This window comes from Mobula birostris, chromosome 2 (genome assembly GCF_030028105.1).
Source record: "Mobula birostris isolate sMobBir1 chromosome 2, sMobBir1.hap1, whole genome shotgun sequence".
NCBI classification, from domain to species: domain Eukaryota; kingdom Metazoa; phylum Chordata; class Chondrichthyes; order Myliobatiformes; family Myliobatidae; genus Mobula; species Mobula birostris.
Genome location: NC_092371.1, coordinates 169,236,736 through 169,255,539, shown reverse-complemented (window position 1 = coordinate 169,255,539; position 18,804 = coordinate 169,236,736). Strand labels below are relative to the sequence as shown.

The 18,804-nt window shown below is 39.3% G+C and overlaps 1 protein-coding gene across 2 annotated transcripts in view; it reads left to right on the top strand.

Moving 5' to 3' along the window:
* The window catches only part of sipa1l2 (signal induced proliferation associated 1 like 2), a 500,895-nt gene that overhangs the window by 243,557 nt on the left and 238,534 nt on the right, over positions 1-18,804 (top strand). The window lies entirely within an intron of this gene.

Sequence of the window (18,804 nt, the reverse complement as noted above, 5' to 3'; positions counted from 1 at the left end):
TGTTCTTTCCTGCAGAGCACCATAGATGAAGGTTTACTTTCAATGTTTGAGGCATGCTTTGTACTCAGTACTGTCACACTTTTATATTTTATCTAGTAACATATTTTACTTGATTACAGCACTGCTCTATAATGGAGGTTTGCTGCATGAAGGTGCAATCAAGATTTTACTTGTGTAATTGATTCACTATGAATCTTGTTTTTCCTGATGGCTCAGTTGATCAAAGCAAAATTCAATTAAACCATATAAAATCAATTTTATTTTTTACATAGACCTTGAAACGCACAATGAAATGTGTCATTTGTGTCAACGACTAACAGAGTCCAAGGATGTGCTGGGGCAGACCACAGGTGTCGTCATGCTTTCAGCACCAACATAGCATTCCCACAACTCACTAGCCCTAACCCTAACCCATACGTCTTTAGAACGTGGCAGGAAACCAGAGCACCCAGAGGAAGCCTATGGTCATGGGGAGAACATACACACTCCTTATAGCTAGCGGTGAGAACTGAACCCTGATCGGTAATCCCGAGCGCTGTAAAACAGTTATGCTAACCTCTACGCTACCTTGCCTCCCTATAATACAGAAAGTTGAGATTTGCTTCTTGTGGTTTAATCTGTTTGCTGTTTTCAACTGGCTTGGGTGGTTTTAAGGTGCTATATTCGCCAAAATTAAACCAGATGCTGTAGCTTTGGACTGCCGGAGTAGTGATAGGCAGAGTAACCTGAGTATCCTCTAGCTTGTTGGATTGAGCCAAAGGATCTGTTACCCATGAAGTAATAGCATATGTTCAGAAAATTACTTGGAGAGAATGTTTGACTCAAAAAATTAATACAAAATCTTTATAAAACATGATTTAGGTGCTATTTCTAGTTTTGCTCAGTACTAGGTAACGTTAATGATAAGTGCATCAAAGGCTTCTAAAACACTTGAGCAAATTTTGTAAAGCGTTGGAACTCTGGGCCTAAACTGATGCATTATTCATATTTGCTGGGTGACTGTTTTTAATTCAGATAGGTACTACTTAATTACCAAACTTTCTGCATAATCACTCAAAGAGTTGACCTGCATGTGCATGTAACGACGGCTGTATAACTCATCTTCTTCTACCGTAGGCCATGAACTTATCAATCACCCCTTGCTGTGGGCATTTACTGGAGTTCAAGATCCATATGCTCCACGACCGCTGGACTAAGTGTGTAAATGTAGGAGGGGGCTATCTTGAATATTTAATGTGCTAGGTTTTCTAAAATTGACTCCTTCTACCTTAGGCCATGAACTTATCAATCACCCCTTGTACTCCATTTAATTTTACTATTTATATTCCATTTGCATTTTTTGCTAACCAAGAAATAAGAAGGCAAGATAGCTCTTGGACTTTGCCATTCTTGCTCCTTAGGGTAACTAAGTAGTCTTCGATGTGGAGATGTACATTTTTTTTTCAAGATTTCTACCTCCTGTGTATCCCTGAACATTTTATAACCTAATATGCCTTCAGCTACAAAGGCCTTAACATCTAGATACTTTTTCCCTAAGTCGCTTTGCTTTTCTGTCCTCTAAGAGATTATCGCTAAAGTGGGTGAGCAGCTTTTGGTCCTTGTAGCTCTTTGTGTGACTTGGTGTCAAAATAAGTCAGTGCTGCACCACCACACCAGGTCTTTGTTGTGAGGTTGTTAAGCTGGTTGTCTCCTTGCAAGATTCTGCTGAGTAAATTTTCTGATTACAGATAGATAGGCTTTATTGCCACATGTACATCAAAATAGACAGTAAAAAGCATTATTTGCATCAAATCAAATCAATGAAGATTGTGCTAGGCAGTCCATGAGAGTCAACACACTTCCAGTGACAACACAGCTTGCTTACAACTCACTAAACATAGCTGTACATCCTTTCAAATGCGGGAGGAAACCAGAATACGTGGAGGAAACCTACGTGGTCACAGAGTGAATGTGGAAACTCCTTACACCGTCAGTTAGCACTCTCTAAAGTGTGGCACAAACTGCTGTGCTGCTGTGCCATCTTTCCATTTTGTCCTTCTGCTTGATTTTGGATTCTTGTTAAATCCAATATCTTATTCAACAGAAGAAGGTGAAAAGACTTTTGGAAAAAAAATGCCCCGCTCATTAGTATGTCAATAGAATCTTAAGTAATATATTTTCACTTGGAAATAAATTGCCTCTGCTGTTGAACCAAATATGGGTCAAAAGGGAATTGCATTTAAAACTTTTTTAGTGAGCTACTCTCTGAAATGATTGCAAATCAATTTTTAGTGGCTTTTTTTGTGTCTTTGATAGATGTACTGAAAGTGAATGCCACTGAGCAACATATCTATTTCAGGACATCAGTGGGAGGAAAATGATGTGCAACTAGAGTAATTCCTTTATTTAGTAATACAATTCAGAAGAGCATATAACTGAAATGAAGTAAGGTAGCTTTAAACTGACTAAACTGATAGATCTACCTAATTTGGAGAGAGTCTGTAGGCCATCAGCATGTAGGGCCCTACCGATCTACTGTATAGTACAATAAAGTAAACTAGTGTAGGCAGTCACAATCCAGTTGTTAATAGGTATGAGAGCAGATATCATGCTCAATTAGCTACCTCATACAAGGAGGCTCCACTGAGAAAGTGGGGGGGGGGGCAAACATTGCAATACTGTTTGTAGACTGGTTGTCCACCATATTGGTTGGGTCTTTCATTGATTCTATTATGCTTATTAGATTTCATTCAGCTCTGCCATTTGATCATGGCTGATTCATTTCCCTCTCAATGTCATTCTCCTGCCTTCTCCCATAAACTTTCACGCTCTAACATCAATAATCTGTCAACCTCAGCCTTAAATAACTCAATGACCTGGACTCCACAACTGCCTCTGGCCAAAGAAATTCATCCTCATCTTCTAAATGGATGTCCCTCTGTTTTGAGGTTGTGTCCTCTGGTTCTGGACTCCTCCACTATAGGAAACATCCACTCTATCCAGGCCTTTAAACATTTGATAGGTTTCAATGAGATCACTCCTCATTCTTCTAAGTTCCAGTGAGTACAGACAGGTGGTGGAGTGGAGGTATGTATCTAAAAAAGAGGTGTAAGGCGCTCCTTTCCTCCGCCAGCCCGCAGGTCACCGTTGGGCAAGATGCTGTACCTGCTTAGCCCCTGATCAGGGTCACGTGAAGCTATGGAAGCAGGTGGTAAGTGGTCTAATGCAAAATCAAAAAGGGTAGCAAGTACAATACTCAAAGTGTTTTATCTCAAAGTACAGTGAATAAGAAATAAGGTGGATGACCTTGTTGTACCATTACAGATTGTCACACATAAAGTTGTGGCCATCTCTGAATTGTGGCTGAAGGATGGTTGTAGTTGGGAGCAGAATGTCCAAGATTACACAGTGTATCAGAGGGACAGGAAGGTAGGCAGAGGGGGTGGTGTGACTCTGCTGGTAAAGAATGGCATCAACTCAGTAGAAAAACGTGACATCGGATTGTAAGATGTTGAATCCTTGCGTGTTAAGTTTAGAAATTGCAAGGGTAAAAGAACCCTGATGGCAGTTATATACAGGCCTCCCAGGAGCAGCTGGGTTATGAACCACAGATTACAACAGAAATAGAAAAGGCGTGTCAAAGGGCAAGATTACGATAGTCATCGGAGATTTCAACATGCAGGTTAATTGGAAAAATCAGGCTGGTAAAGGATCTCAAGAGTGAGTTTGTTGATTGCCTATGAGATGGGTTTTTAGAGCAGTTTGTCACTGAGCCAGCCTACAAGGGGATCAGCTATACTGGGTTGTGATGAACCAGAGGTGTTAAGGTAGAAGGATCCTTAGGAGGCAGTGATCACAAAATGATTGAGTTCAACTTGAAATTTGAAAGGAAGAAAGTAAAGTCTGACATAGCAGTATTTCTGTAAAGAAAATTACAGTGATATGAGAGAGAAGCTGGCCGAAATAAATTGGAAGGAGATGCTGGCAGGGATGGCAGCAGAGCAGCAGTGGCATAAGTTCCTGGGAAAAATGAAGGTGCAGGACATGTGTATCCAAAAATGAAGAAAATGAAGAAGGTGCAGGACATGTGTATCCAAAGATGAAATATGAAAGCAAGCTAGCAGACAATATCAAAGTGGATAGTAAAAACTTTTTCAAGAATGTAAAAATGGTTGGAAAGATGTTGGAGTCAATTGTTAAAGATGAGGTTATGGAGTAGTTGGTAACACAGGACAAGATAGGACAAAGTCAGTATGGTTTCCTTAAGGGAAAATCTTGCCTGACGAACCTGTTGGGATTCTTTGAGGAGATTACATGTAAGATAGATGAAGTGATGCAATGGATGTATATTTAGATTTTCAGAAGGCCTTTGACAAAGTGCCACACATGAGACTGCTTACCAAATTAAGAGCCTATGGAATTACAGTAAATTTACTGTCATGTTTAGAGCATTGGCTAATTGGAGGAGGCAGTGAGTGGGAATAAAAGGATCCTTTTCTGGTTGGCTGCCAGTGACTAGTGTGTTCCGTAGGGGTAGATGTTAGGACCATTTTTATGCTGTGTATCAATGCTTCAGATGATGGAATAGATGGCTTTGTTGCCAGGTTTGCTAACGTTACAAAGATTGGTGGAATGGCAGGTAGTGTTGAGGAAACAGGTAGGCTGCAGAAGGACTTAGGCAGATCAGGAGAATGGGAAAGAAAGTGGCAAATGAAATACAATGCTGGAAAATACATGGTCATGCACTTTGGTAGTAGAAATATATGTGCAGACTATTTTGTGAACAGGGAGAAAATTAAAAAATCTGAGGTGCAAAGGAACTTGGGAGACCTTGTGCAGAACACTCTAAAGGTTAACTTGCAGGTTGAGTCAGTGGTGAGGAAGGCAAATGCAATGTTAGCATTAATTTCAAGAGGCGCAGATTACAAGAGCAGGGATGTGATGCTGAGGCTTTATAAAGCACTGGTGGGGCCTCACCTTGAGTAATGTGAACAGTTTTGAGTTCCTCATCTAAGAAAAGATGTTCTGGCATTGGAGAGGATACAGAGGTGATTCACAGAGGATGATTTCAGGAATGAAGTATTCATCATACAAGGAATATTTCATGGTTTTGGGTCTGTACTCACTGGCATTTAGAAGGATGAGGGGGATCTCTTTGAAAACTTTTGAATGTTGAAAGGCTTAGATAAACTAGATGTGTAAAGGATGTTTCCCATGGTGGGGGAGTCTAGGACAAGAGGGCACAGCCTCAGGATAGAGGGGTGTCCATTTAAAACAGAGATGAGAAGAAATTTCTTTATCCAGTGTGTAGTGAATTTGTGGAATTTGTTACCACAAGCAGCTGTGGAGGCCAGGTCGTTGGGTGTATTTAAAGCAGAGCTTAATAGCTTCTTGATCGGACATGGCATCAAATGTTATGGGGAGAAGGCCAGGGAGTGGGGCTGAGGAGAGAAAAAAGAATCAGCCATGATTGAATGGCGAGGCAGACTCAATGTGCCAAATGGCCAATTTCTGCTCCTGGGTCTTATGGTCTAGGAGCAGCTGGTGCATATAACAAGTCCTGATTATGCAACCACTGACACAACGCAGACAATCTCTGAAGAGGATTGAATGGCTAAGGTCACCTGTCTTTACAACATGGCATGATGATGATGATGACAGGGCCAGAGCCATCAAATGTTCCTCATATGATATGTCTTTTAATCCCGGAATCATTATGAACCAACTTTGAACCTACTGCAACGTCAGCACAACCTTTCTTAGATAAAGGGCCCAAAACTGCTCAGAATGCTCTTAACTGAGGCCTCACCAGTGCCTTATAAAGGGTCAGCATTTCATCCTTGTTTTAACATTCTAGTACTCTCAAAATGAATGCTAACATCGGATTTGCCTTCCTCACCACCAGCTCAACGTGCAAATTAACCCTGAGGGCATTCTGTACGAGGACTCCCAAATCCCTCTTCACTTCAGATTTTTGAATTTTCTCCCTGTTCAAAAATAACTTACACTTTTATTCCTTCAAAGTGAATGACCATACACGTCCTGACACTATGTTCCATCTGCCATCTCTTTGCCCATTCTCCTAATCTATCCAAGTCCTTATGCAGCCTCCTTGCTTCCTCAGCACTACTTCCCTTTCCACTTACCTTTGTATTGTCTGCAAACCTCACCATAAAACTTTCAATTCCTTCATCCAAATCGTTGACATATAACATATAAAGAAGAGGTGCCAATACTGACCCTTGCAGAACACTAGTCACCAGCATCAATCAGAAGAGGCCTTCTTTATTTCCACTCTTTGCCTTCCAATGCTTTATCCATGCTGGTATATTTCCAATAATACCATAGGCTGTTTTCTTTGTAAGCAGCCTCATTTGTGGCACCTTGTCAAAGACCTTTTGAAAATCCAGGTACACAACATCACCGATTTTCCCTTGTCTAATCTGCTTGTTATTGCTCAAAGAATTCCAACAGATTTCTCAGGCAAGATCTTCCCTTAAGTAAACCATGCTGACTGGCCCATTTTATCGTGTGCCTCCAAGTATCCTGAGACCTCATCGTTAACAATTGACTTCAACATCTTCCCAACCATTGAAGTCAGGCTAACTGGCATATAATTTCCTTTCTTCTGCTTCCCTTCCTTGAAGAATGGAGTGACATTTTCAATTTTCCTGTCCTCTGGAACGACGTCAGAATCCCTTGAAAGAGATGTCTTGAAAGATCATTACGAAAGCCTCCACAATCTCTTCAGCTGCCTCTTTCAGAACCCTGGGGTGTAGTCCATCTACTCCAGGTGACTTATCTACCTTCAGACCTTTCAGCTCCCAAGCACCTTCTCCATAGTAATAGCATTCCCCTCTTCCCCCTTACACTCTCAAATATCTGGTATACTGCTAGTGAATTTCACAGCAAAGAATGATGCAGAGTACTTTTTCAGTTTGTACACCATTTCTTTGTCCCCCTTTACTGTCTCTCCAGCACCACTTTCCTGCAATCCAATATCTACTCTATTCTCTCTATTATTTTTTATATATCTGAAGACACTTTTGGTAGCCTCTTTGATATGATTGGCCAGCTTACCTTCATATTTCATTTTCCCTCCTTATGGCTTTTTTTAATTACCTTCTGTTGGTTTTTAAAAGCTTCCCCTATCCTCCAACTTCACACTAATTTTTGCTTTTTTATATACCGTCTCTTTTGCTTTTATGGTGTGTTTGACTTCCCTTGTCAGCCACGGTTGTGCCATCCTTGTTTCTTCTTCTTTCGGATGTATCTATCTTGTGCCTTCCGAATTGTTCCCAGAAACTCCAGTCACTGCTGCTCTGCCATCAACCCTGCTGGTGTTCCATTGCAGTCAACTTTGGCCAGCTCCTGTCACATGCCTGTGTCATTCCCTTTACTCCACTGTAAAGCTGATGCATCTAATTTTAGCTTCTCCTTCTCGAATTACAGGGTGAATGCCCATTTCACAGCAAAAGGGGAGACCAACAAACAGTCGCTGTTACGATGTTATAATATGCCGTGTTGCTTTTTATTTCAAGAGAGAGTGATCTCTCGATATCAGATCAGACCTCCCTTTTTCCATGATTACCATGAAACTAATGGCGTTACGATTACTAGATGCAAAATGTTCCCCTACACAAACTTCTGTCACCTGCCCTGTCTCTTTGCTTAGTATGTGATCAAGTATTGCACACCCTCTCATTGGGACTTCTATGTTCTGAAAGAGCATTTCAGAATGCACAATTTGAACATTGAAGTGAATGGACCACAGACATACACTCAGTGGCCACTTTATTAGGTACCTATTGGTCTATGTTCTAGAATTTTATTTCTTCTAGAGAGGAAGTTGTTCACTGAAGCTACATTTTTAACATATTGACAGCATTTGGATACATCAGTTTAGTTGTGTTCACTAGACTGCATCAACGCTAACTTATTCCACACGCATTCCATCTGTGCAGTTTGATCCTGAAATCATACATTGGTTTGAAAATATGAAATGCATATAATATTCCAAAGCAAAATAGAAATTTCCAAACTAAATGTAATAGATGCTTCCTGGTCTGCTGAGTTCCTCCAGCATTTTGTGTGTGGTGCTTAAATTTCCAGCATCTTCAGATTTTCTCTTGTTTATAATACACTGCTACTTTTATTTCTGTTATCCTACTGTAAAATTTTTGTGTTGCACCAACATTAACAGTAATTAGAAGAAAAGAGTTTAAAGTATTTTCTTTCTCCTGACGAAATAGTACCTTGTGAATCTTAGACTATTTTGCATCGATCTCTTTTATTACTGTTGCTGTTTTCAAATGCCAGTGGTGGTGGTGAGGCTAGGGAAGAGAAGATGTAAACTTCTCCAATTCAACTGGCTGATGTTATGTAAAAGCAAAACATCTGTAGGATGTCCTGTAGAAATGGAAATCTTCTGTTTCCATGTTCTCCGGCATCCAACAGATTTTGCTTTGACTAGTCTAGAGCATTTGAATAAATACATAATCTCTTTATGCTCCAGACAGTCATGAAGTTTCATCAGCCTATGGTCATCAAGCATTCCAAATTCGTATAGAGCTATGAAATTTGAAGTTCTACTTGACTTGGAATCTAGATAGCACCTATGAATGACTTTTTAATTAATACGCATCAACCTTTCCTGTATGACCCAGTCCATAACAGGTAAAACACTCTCAATCATTGAGCACATCTACATGGAATACTGTTGCAGGAAAGCAGCATCCATCATTAGGGACCCCTACCACCCAGAACATGCCCTCTTCTTGCTGCTGCCATCAGGAAGAAGGTACAAGAGCCTCAGGACTCACATCACCAAGTTCAGAAACAATTATTACTCCTCAGTCATCAGATTCTTGAACCAAAGGGGATAACTTCACTTGCCCCATCATTGAAATGTTCCTACAACCCGTGGACTCACTTTCAAGGATTCTTCATCTTATGTTCTTTATATTTATTGCTTATTTATTTATTATTATTATTATTGTTTCTTCTTTTTGTATTTGCATTTTATGTCTTCTGTCCTCTGGTTGAATGCCTAGTTGGGCAGTCTTTCATTGATTCTGTTATAGTTATTATTCTATAGATTTGTTGAGTATGTCAACAAGAAAATGAATCTCAGGGTTGTACATGATAATATAGAACATAGAACATACAACAGTACAGCACGTTACAGGCCCTTCGACCCACAATGCTGTGCCGACCCTCAAACCCTGCTTCCCATATAACCCCCCCCCACCTTAAATTCCTCCATATACCTGTCTAGTAGTCTCTTAAACTTCACCAGTGTATCTGCCTCCACTACTGACTCAGGCAGTGCATTCCACGCACCAACGACTCTTTGGGTAAAAAATCTTCGTCTAATATCCCCCTTGAACTTCCCACCCCTTACCTTAAAGCCATGTCCTCTTGAGCAGTGGTGCCCTGGGGAAGAGGCGCTGGCTATCCACTCTATCTATTCCTCTTATTATCTTGTACACCTCTATCATGTCTCCTCTTATCCTCTTTCTCTCCAAAGAGTAAAGCCCTAGCTCCCTTAATCTCTGATCATAATGCATACTTTCTAAACCAGGCAGCGTCCTGGTAAATCTCCTGTGTACCCTTTCCAATGCTTTCACATGCTTCCTATAGTGAGGCAACCAAAACTAGACACAGTACTCCAAGTGTGACCTAACCAGAGTTTTATAGAGCTGCATTATTACATCGCGACTCTTAAACTCTGTCCCTCGACTCATGAAAGCTAACACCCCATAAGCTTTCTTAACTACCCTATCTACCTGTGAGGCAACTTTCAGGGATCTGTGGACATGTACCCCCAGATCCCTCTGCTCCTCCACTCCACACTACCAAGTATCCTGCTATGTACTTCAATAAAATTTACTTTGAACTTTGAAGTTCAAGCTTCACTTCTGCCCATTTTGTCACAGACAAAGCTCTACCCACCATTGAGCATTTGAATAAAACACTGCCACAGGAAAGCAACATCCGTTATCGAGGATTCCACCCCCCCCCCCCCATCATTCAGGTCATGCTCTCTTCTCACTGCTACCATCAGGCAGGAGGTACGGGCGTTTTAGGTCCCACACCACATGGTTCAGGAGCAGTTATTACCCTACAACCATTAGGTTCCTGAACAAGCATGGATAATTTCACTCACCACAACTCTGAACTGATTCCACAGCCTTCAGCCTCACTTTCAAGGACTCAGTATGACTTGACTGAATAGAACACAAAAATCTGAGACACAAAGATCTGAGGGATAACTACCTTATTAAAGATTTCAAACTGGACATTAAGAGGAGGCCTTGTCTGTACTCAGCTGAATTCTGTACTGACTAGAAAGGAATTCCTAGTCAGTGCTGTATGTCAGCTTGAAGTTCTGCCTAATATCCTGAATGGTAGTTGCCAATCAATATTACTAAATTAGACTTCTGCAGATATTTCATTCCTATTTTAGAAAACTTGCTGTGTCAAAATTGGCTTCTGAATTTCCTATATTATAAAGATGATGTGAAAGGTATTTCATTTACTCTGAAGTGAACATTCTGAATGATTGTTGGATGCTTATATAAAGACAAACCATTCACTTTGAAGCTGTCAACAGCTGCTGACAGCTTCTCTCTCTGATGAATATGTCAACTGTAAAATAGCTTCTCAAATATTAAGGGATTTGCAACTTTTTCACATGTTTATCCACCATCCCCTTATTTGTTTCTGCCACTGCCTCAGTAGCAAGTTTTCATGACTCTTCAGGTAAGAAAAAATTGCGAATTCCTGAAGATTTCATGGTGCGTTATCTTGTTGGGCCAAATGGCCTAATTCTTCAAGATTGTCTATGGTCTTCTATGGCCTCTGTTGTGTTTGCCATCAGTGGAAACATTCTCTCAGCATCCATTATCACAATTTTTCATAGATAACATTCCTCCCTTCTTTTTCAATAGAAAATGGCCTCAGTATTTTCTTGATGCGTATGCTGTCACATGTAGAGCAACAAATGGTCCTTAGGATGAATCCAGCAGGTTGAGCAGCATCCGTGGGGGTTGGATAGAATTGTAGACGTATTATCACCCTCCATGTTTGCCCTAACCCCCTCGACCTCACTCCACCTGTCTTACCTTTTTTTCTCTCTTTGCTTCCATCCATCATCCTCCTGCCTCTGCCTTCTAACTTCACCCCTCTCCTCTTTACTTAGCTCAACCTTCCCATTGTCCTTCACCCCTCTTTAGTCCACTAATCATCCCAGGCTCCTGCAGATTGTTTGTTGCTCCAGATACTAGCATCTGCAGATTCTTCTGTCTCTCACATTTAGAATTCAGTCATGGAGTGGTTTCTTGAAGTGCAGAAGGTCTTGAATGTTCTGTTTTTGAGTGTATTAAAAACTATCCAACGGTTCTTGACATAGAGGAATTCAAAGGTTTTAATGGAGAGGACAGACAATTTGGGTCTATGTATAGTTTGGAAAAATGAAGATGAACTTTTTTGAACAAACAAGGCCTTATGGGGGCTTCACAGGATTGATGCTGAGATGTTCTCACTAGTGAGAAAATCAGGAACAAAGGACACAGCTGCATGATGAGTTTCCAGTCATTTACAACTGGGGGCATAGAAATTTTCTCAAATGGAAGCTCTACTCTTGAAGGTGGTGGAGGCCAGATCATGAGAAATATCTAAGTTCCTTTTAGATAAATATTAAAATGATTGAGGAATTAAGGCCTATGGGGTTCAAAGGGGGTCAGAATTTAGCATGATTTCTTTTGGTACACTGTGCTTTTCTGTTAATGAATGAAGGCATTGAAATCTGTTTTGCGAAATATGCTATTGCTGGCAGCTCTTTATTCATTCCTTTCCCCACAATTCACAGTGGACTTTCTGTATATGAACTTACTTATTGGCATAAGAAGTCTATGATTGAGCCTAAAATCTGATGTCCTCTTTGAACTAATAGGTTGTCTTCACCTAGCAAACTCTCCTATTATCTCCTAACAAGCAGAAACCATTTATAAGTTCTTAAAAATAAACTCATGTAAAGTAATATTCTGTCTCTCACTTGGCCCCTGATAGTCTATGATTGGAACTTAATGCTTCAAAGGATGTTGATCCCTTTTGGGTCCAATAGAACTCTCAGATAAGTGTGCAACCTGGATATTTTATTTAACTTCTCACTGATAATGATTCTAAGCACATCGATAATGAACCACATACCGGTGAATAGGGTCACCTTGTTCTTGCAAGTAAAGAAATCCTTAAAGTGTGTTTTACAAGAATGTATCATGAGAGTCACATGAGGGAGTAGAGGAGTGAAATCTGATCATAAATATTCAAATACACATTATTTGAAATAAATTCTAAAGCAGCTGATAATAAAATCATCACCTTTTCAGTTGGTATGATTTGTATCCCAGAATAGAAATAAAAGATGGAAAGGACACAGTAAGGTCACAGAACTTAACACAGAACAGGTTTTTTAAAGTCTGGAGTTGTACCAAAGAAGTTAATATTGTGAAATGCCACATTGGGAATGTAAATTAGGACAGATTTCTTATTTGTACAAGGTAAAATTAATGTGAACCCATTTACTACTTGCTATATGAAGGTTTTCTGAGTTACTCCCAGTTGTGTTGAAAAGATCCAGAACATTTTACACAACAGAAGTAAAGTAGTAGAAATAAAAGTCTACATCAGAATAGAAACTGATATAAAGTTGCTGGTCTATGAAACTGTACTTGTATTTTTTGGTTGTTTTGACCCACAAAGTACAGTACAAAATGAATGAACATGCTTCATATCAACTCACTTATAAAACGCATCATATTTAACTTATGTATTTGAATTTTTAAAAAGTTACAGTGTGTAAAGGAATAGATGGGATGTTTGCTTGACTTTTCTTAAGCTGATGAAAAGTGAAGAGCATGTACTAAGATGAGAGTAGTGATAGCTGGGGGACAGAGTGTATAACTTTTTTTCAGACTATTAGTTTGCTCTATTTTTGCCTCATAGTTTTATTTTTTTGTGTAATAATTCTATTTTTCACTTTTTTTATACATGGACCTTAACTGTTGTACCATTGAAAATCAAATATATAAGCACATTGAATAAAATCATTCAAGCTATATGAAGGTACCATAATAAAATGGAGAAATAAGGCTATTTCTCCATGTACCAGGGAATGGTAGATTGGAGATCGTAGTATGGAGGTATTCTCAAATCCATAACTAAAGAAATAGTATTGTAACTGAAGTAATCATGGAATAGAAGGATATGACAGAAATAGGATAAAAATATTGGGAATTCTTCACATTTTATGGTGGTTGCTTGACAGAGGACATTATAGATTGGGGCAGAATTCAATAGTTGGTTTACAGTTGAAAATAATCTTGAATTGCTGCTATTCTCTGTAATTATCTTGGAAAATGGACTCTTCTTACAGAACGTATAGTAGTGTCAAAGGAACCTAGTGTTTCCTTGAAAATATTACAGTGGACTTCTAGTCCAGTTTTCCTCCATTTTCTCTCAACTACTCTACATGATCTCTTGAGTTCACGGACAGAATTATTTATCCATAGTGACATTTCACTAAGCGATTTCTTTTTAACCCTCAGTGGGGTCACTGTTCAAGTTATTGTTGAAAGAATTAACAATTTCATTTACTGAGCAGCTTAAATCACATGGGTCAGAGAAGCTAACCAGCTCAGAGAATTTTAAGTTGTGTTGCAACATCAAGAAACCATTTTTTAACTGTAATTTCATATGGGAATTTGGTTAAAGGCAAGGGGGCATCAAAAAGTACATAAAATCAAATATATTTTAAGGGTCTCAAGTTGGTGTTTGTAAATCTTAAGGAAGAAATGCAAGTGCTAGAGGACAAAAATTAATTAAAATCTGTAAAGAGAAGTCATTACAGTTTCTTCGTTTATGTTCTAACGGATGTAGAATGCATTCTGTAAGTTAGAGGCTTGAGAGCAGGAGAGCACAATAGCTCATGTGATGGTTTAACCAAATAATGGTCTTATCATACTAGGATGAAATCCTTTGTTGAATGCAAAAAAGTTCACCAAGAAAATGTAGTGAGAAAACCATCCATTGTCCTCATCTAATACAATTTCATCAGTAACAAGTAGGGTTTAGTTTGTTAGTTGCAGGGCTAAGGTGGGGTAGTGTGTGGTGTGTGGGCTGTGATGGAGATGAAAGAGGCATGAGGGACTATTTATACTATGTGGTTCATTTTAATAAAGCAATTGATGTGAAAACTTGTAAATTAGTGTGAAGTGAAAGGTTTGTTTAGAATTGTACAAATAACAAATGGTGACCAATTGCACAGATTTTGCAAATATTAATCCAGATTCATGTTTTTGTTAATTTACAGTTAAATATTGCAAGAGAAAATTAGCTAAGTATTATTCATGAAGCAGCAGGAGAAAATCACATTCTCTTTCAAGAAAAGTGAGCAGAGTCTCAGAGGATGTGTGTGAAAGGTGTAGAGGGGCTTTATAAAATCTTCATACACAACTAAATTGAACCAGTTTGTTAAGAATTGCAACTACTTGATTTCTACAAACTTGTCATTTTATAATTTTGACAGTCAAGCACTTGTATATATCTGTATTTCTCTTTTATAACCAAACTAAAGCATAACCTCTGGGGATTATATAATGTCAGAGAAGGAATGTTTTAAAACTCATTCTGCATACAGACACCTTCACTATCAATCTAGGTCAATCACATTCAATGCAGCTGAACATTCTTCCTTGTGAGCACGAGGATACAGATGGTTATAAGACATAAGAGCAGAATTAGGATATTTGGCTCTGCCATTCCATCCTGGCTGATTCATTATCCCTTTTAACCCTTCTGCCTTCTCCCTATAACCTTTGACATCCTTACTAATTAAGAACTTGTCAACCACAGCTTTAAATATACCCAATGACCTGGCCTCCACAGCCATGTGTGGTAATGTATTGCACAAACTAAATCAATTCCTCCTCATCTCTGTTTGAAAAGGACGGCATTCTATTCTGAGACTGACCTCTGGGCCTAGTCACCCTCATCATAGGAAACATCCTCTTCACGTTCATTCTATCAAGGCCTTTAAATATTCAATAGGTTTTAATGAGATCCCTCCTTAATCTGCTGAACTCCAGTGAGTAGAATGTGAAAACTCCACACATACAGCCAGTGCTGGCAGCGGGATTTGAACCTGGGATATTGAACTTGTGAGGCAGCAGCTCTACCAACAGCACCACTCTGTTGTTCTTGATACATGTAAATGAATTAAATTGGTTATGATGCAGAATCAATTTATTCAGCTTAATAAGGCCTCATTCGTAAGGCCAGTGATGTTGTGGGGATGGAACTGAACTCTCTGACAGTGGTGTCTGAAAAGAGGATGCTGTCCAAGTTGCATGCCATCTTGGACAATGTCTCCCATCCACTACGTAATGTACTGGTTAGGCACAGGAGGACATTCAGCCAGAGACTCATTCCACCGAGATGCAACACAGAGCGTCATAGGAAGTCATTCCTGCCTGTGGCCATCAAACTTTACAACTCCTCCCTTGGAGGGTCAGACACCCTGAGCCAACAGGCTGGTCCTGGACTTATTTCCTGGCATAATTTACATATTACTATTTAACTATTTATGGTTTTATTGCTATTTATTATTTTTAGTGAACTGTAACGAAAACCAATTTCCCTCGGGATCAATAAAGTATGACTATGACTAATGCTTGATTGATCCAGAGTTATACAGAAGCAAATGTACAAATAACATAAACTATGACATCAAATAACCTCAGGCTCAGTGGGACATTGAATGTAGAGCTTATAACAAGGGAGACTTGGGGGGCAATGGATATCTTGGCAAAGCCTTAGCTAATACTTAGCTGTGTAAAACTGATTGGATCTGTTTTACCCTGAGAAGATAGCCATGCCCATTCAGATAAGAGTACAACATGATCATGTATTCTGCAACCTTCCACTCTGCACAGTGGCTGAGAAAATGAATCAAATGATGTTCTTTGGGTGGAATCTCAAAACTTCCCAGTATTTATAGTTCACTTGATAAATTTCCAAATATTCAAATAATTGTGGATGTAAACAATTTAATTCAAAAGTGGTTTACCTTCCTATTCATTTAGTTTCATATGGGATTGCTCAAATTTAGTTACAAATGTGGTTCACATTACTGAGAGGACTGTTTCCTGGATGCCAGAAGTAACCAGAGAATGTAATGACTGAAGTCAGAGTACACTCACTAATCCCTTAAAAGGCACCAGTAGACCAATATCCTGATTTATTGATAGTGTGAAGGCTATTCAGTTGCTTTTGTGTTCTGTTTAATTGCTAATTAACTTGGTAGATTGATGGTTTATTTTTATATGAAATACTTTTGGGTGTGGCGAAGCAAAGTATCTTTTCCATAAACATCAACCTAGAAACCTTTATAAAGTTGACTACCAAAAAGTATAAGTTTGCAAAGAAAGATCTATAACTGAAGAGTCTGAATAAGTGACCTTTGGATCAGTTTTCAGACCTTTTAGTTTACCCATCTGACATTAGTCTAATTTCTTAAGAACATAAGAAATAGGAGCAGGAGTAGGCCATCTGGCTCATCAAGCCTGCTCTGCCATTCAATAAGATCATGGCTAATCTGACCATGGACTCACCTCCACCTATCTGCCTTTTCTTCATAGCTCTTAGTTTCCCTACTATGCAAAAATCTATCCAAACTTGTCTTAAATATATTTACTGAATTAGCCTCCACTGCTTCATGGGGCAGAGAATTCCACAGATACACCATTCTTTGGAAAAGCAGTTCCTCCTCATCTCCATCCTAAATTTACTCCTCTGAATCTTGAGGCTATGTCTCCTAGTTCTAGACTCACCTACCAGTGGAAACAACTTTCCTGCCTCTAGTTTATCTATACCTTTCATAATTTTATATGTTTCTGAATTCCAGCAAGTACAGTCCCAAGTGACTCAGTTTCTCCTCGTAGTCTAACCCTCTCATCTCTGGATCAACCTGGTGAACCTCCTCTGTACCGCCTCCAAAGCCAGTATATCCTTCCTCAAGTAAGGAGACCAGAACTGCATGCAGTACTCTTCTGGATGTGGCCTCACCAGTACCCTACAGTTGCAGTATAACCTCCCTGCTCTTAAATTCAATCTCTCTAGCAATGAAGGCCAACATTCTATTTGCCTTCCAGAGAGCCTACTGCATCTGCAAACTAACCTCTTGTGATTCAAAAGTCTTTCTGCACAGCAGCATGCTGCAATCTTTTACCACTTAAATAATAATCTGACCTTCCACTTTTCATTCCAAAGTGGATGACCTCGCACTTACCTACATTGTACTCCATCTACCAGACCCCTGCCCACTCAGTGAACCTATCTATATCTCTCTGCAGCCTCACCGTATCCTCTGCACAATTTGCTTTTCCACTCAATTTAGTGGCATCAGCAAACTTAGATACACTGCACTGGGTTCCCTCTTCCAGATTGTTAATGTATATCATGAACAATTGCAAGCCCAACACCAACACCCGCAGCACATCGCTCACTACTGATTGCCAACCAGAGTAACACCTATGTTATCCCAACTCTCTGCTTTATATTGGTTAACCAATCTTCTATCCATGCTAATACATCACCCCCAACTCTATGCATCCTTATCTTATGGATAAGTCTTTTATGTGGCACCTTATCAATGCCTCCTGGAAATCCAAATAAATAACGTCCATCTGTTCCTCTCTATCCACTGCACTTGCTATATCCGCAAATGCATTTTTAATAATCAATATTGGGGTTGTCTGCTGATTGTTTCAATATTTAGCACCCATTCCTTTTAAAATAACCATGGCAACTGGAGTGCAGCACTTGTAGTGTTCAGCTCTGTATGGCTGGAATGTTATTTATCAACCTAATTGCTTGGAATTGATCATCTCTGAGAGAGAACTTCCTGGCCATTTTCCTTGCATTACCTTGGCAATGTTCTCAACTATAAGAACAAAAAAGATTGTAGCTGAAATTATCATTTTCCTCAACTCTACTTTCCATCAATGAGTTTGTGAACAAAAAACATGACTAGATCAACCATATCAGCAATCTAACTGTAGGCCACAGATGGGATACACTGTGAAGGTCCTCTTACCTGCTGATCACTCCAAAATTCTCTATTGGCAGAGATAATGAGTATATATAACCCTTGCTTGGGGCATAAGGATGTGATCCTGCTCAATGGATAACATGTTCAGTTCTCAGTCAAACACTTATGTGCCAGTCAGCTTCAATGAGTTGAGCACTAACATCTTGGCTGACTTTTCAGTGCAATGAAAAATATTACAAATATGCAGATGCTGGAAATCTGAAATGAAAACAGAAAATTCATCAAACATTCAGATCAAACAGCATTTATGGAAAGAGAAACAATTTAACATTTTCAGGACTGAGATTCTTCATCTGGACTGGGAAAGGAAGAAAACAGTTTTTGTTAGCAGAGGGGATGGATAGGAAAAGAATAATCTGAAAGCTTCTAATTCAATGTCCTAATATGGCAGTTAAGGAATTGTTGAGATCAGATTAAGCTTCTATTTGTAATGTGTGGTCACCTTCACTGAACTGATCATTGAACGCAATGTTTGGACTTTCTTTCAAGAACTCCACAACTCGTGTTCTCGGTTCTTCCCCCCCCCCCCCCCCCATCTATCTATCTATTTATTGTTGTTATTGTTATTCTTTTTCTATTTGCACATTTTGTCAGTGTTTGTGTGGTTTTCATTGATTGTATTATACTTCCTTGTTCGACTGCGAGTGCCTGCA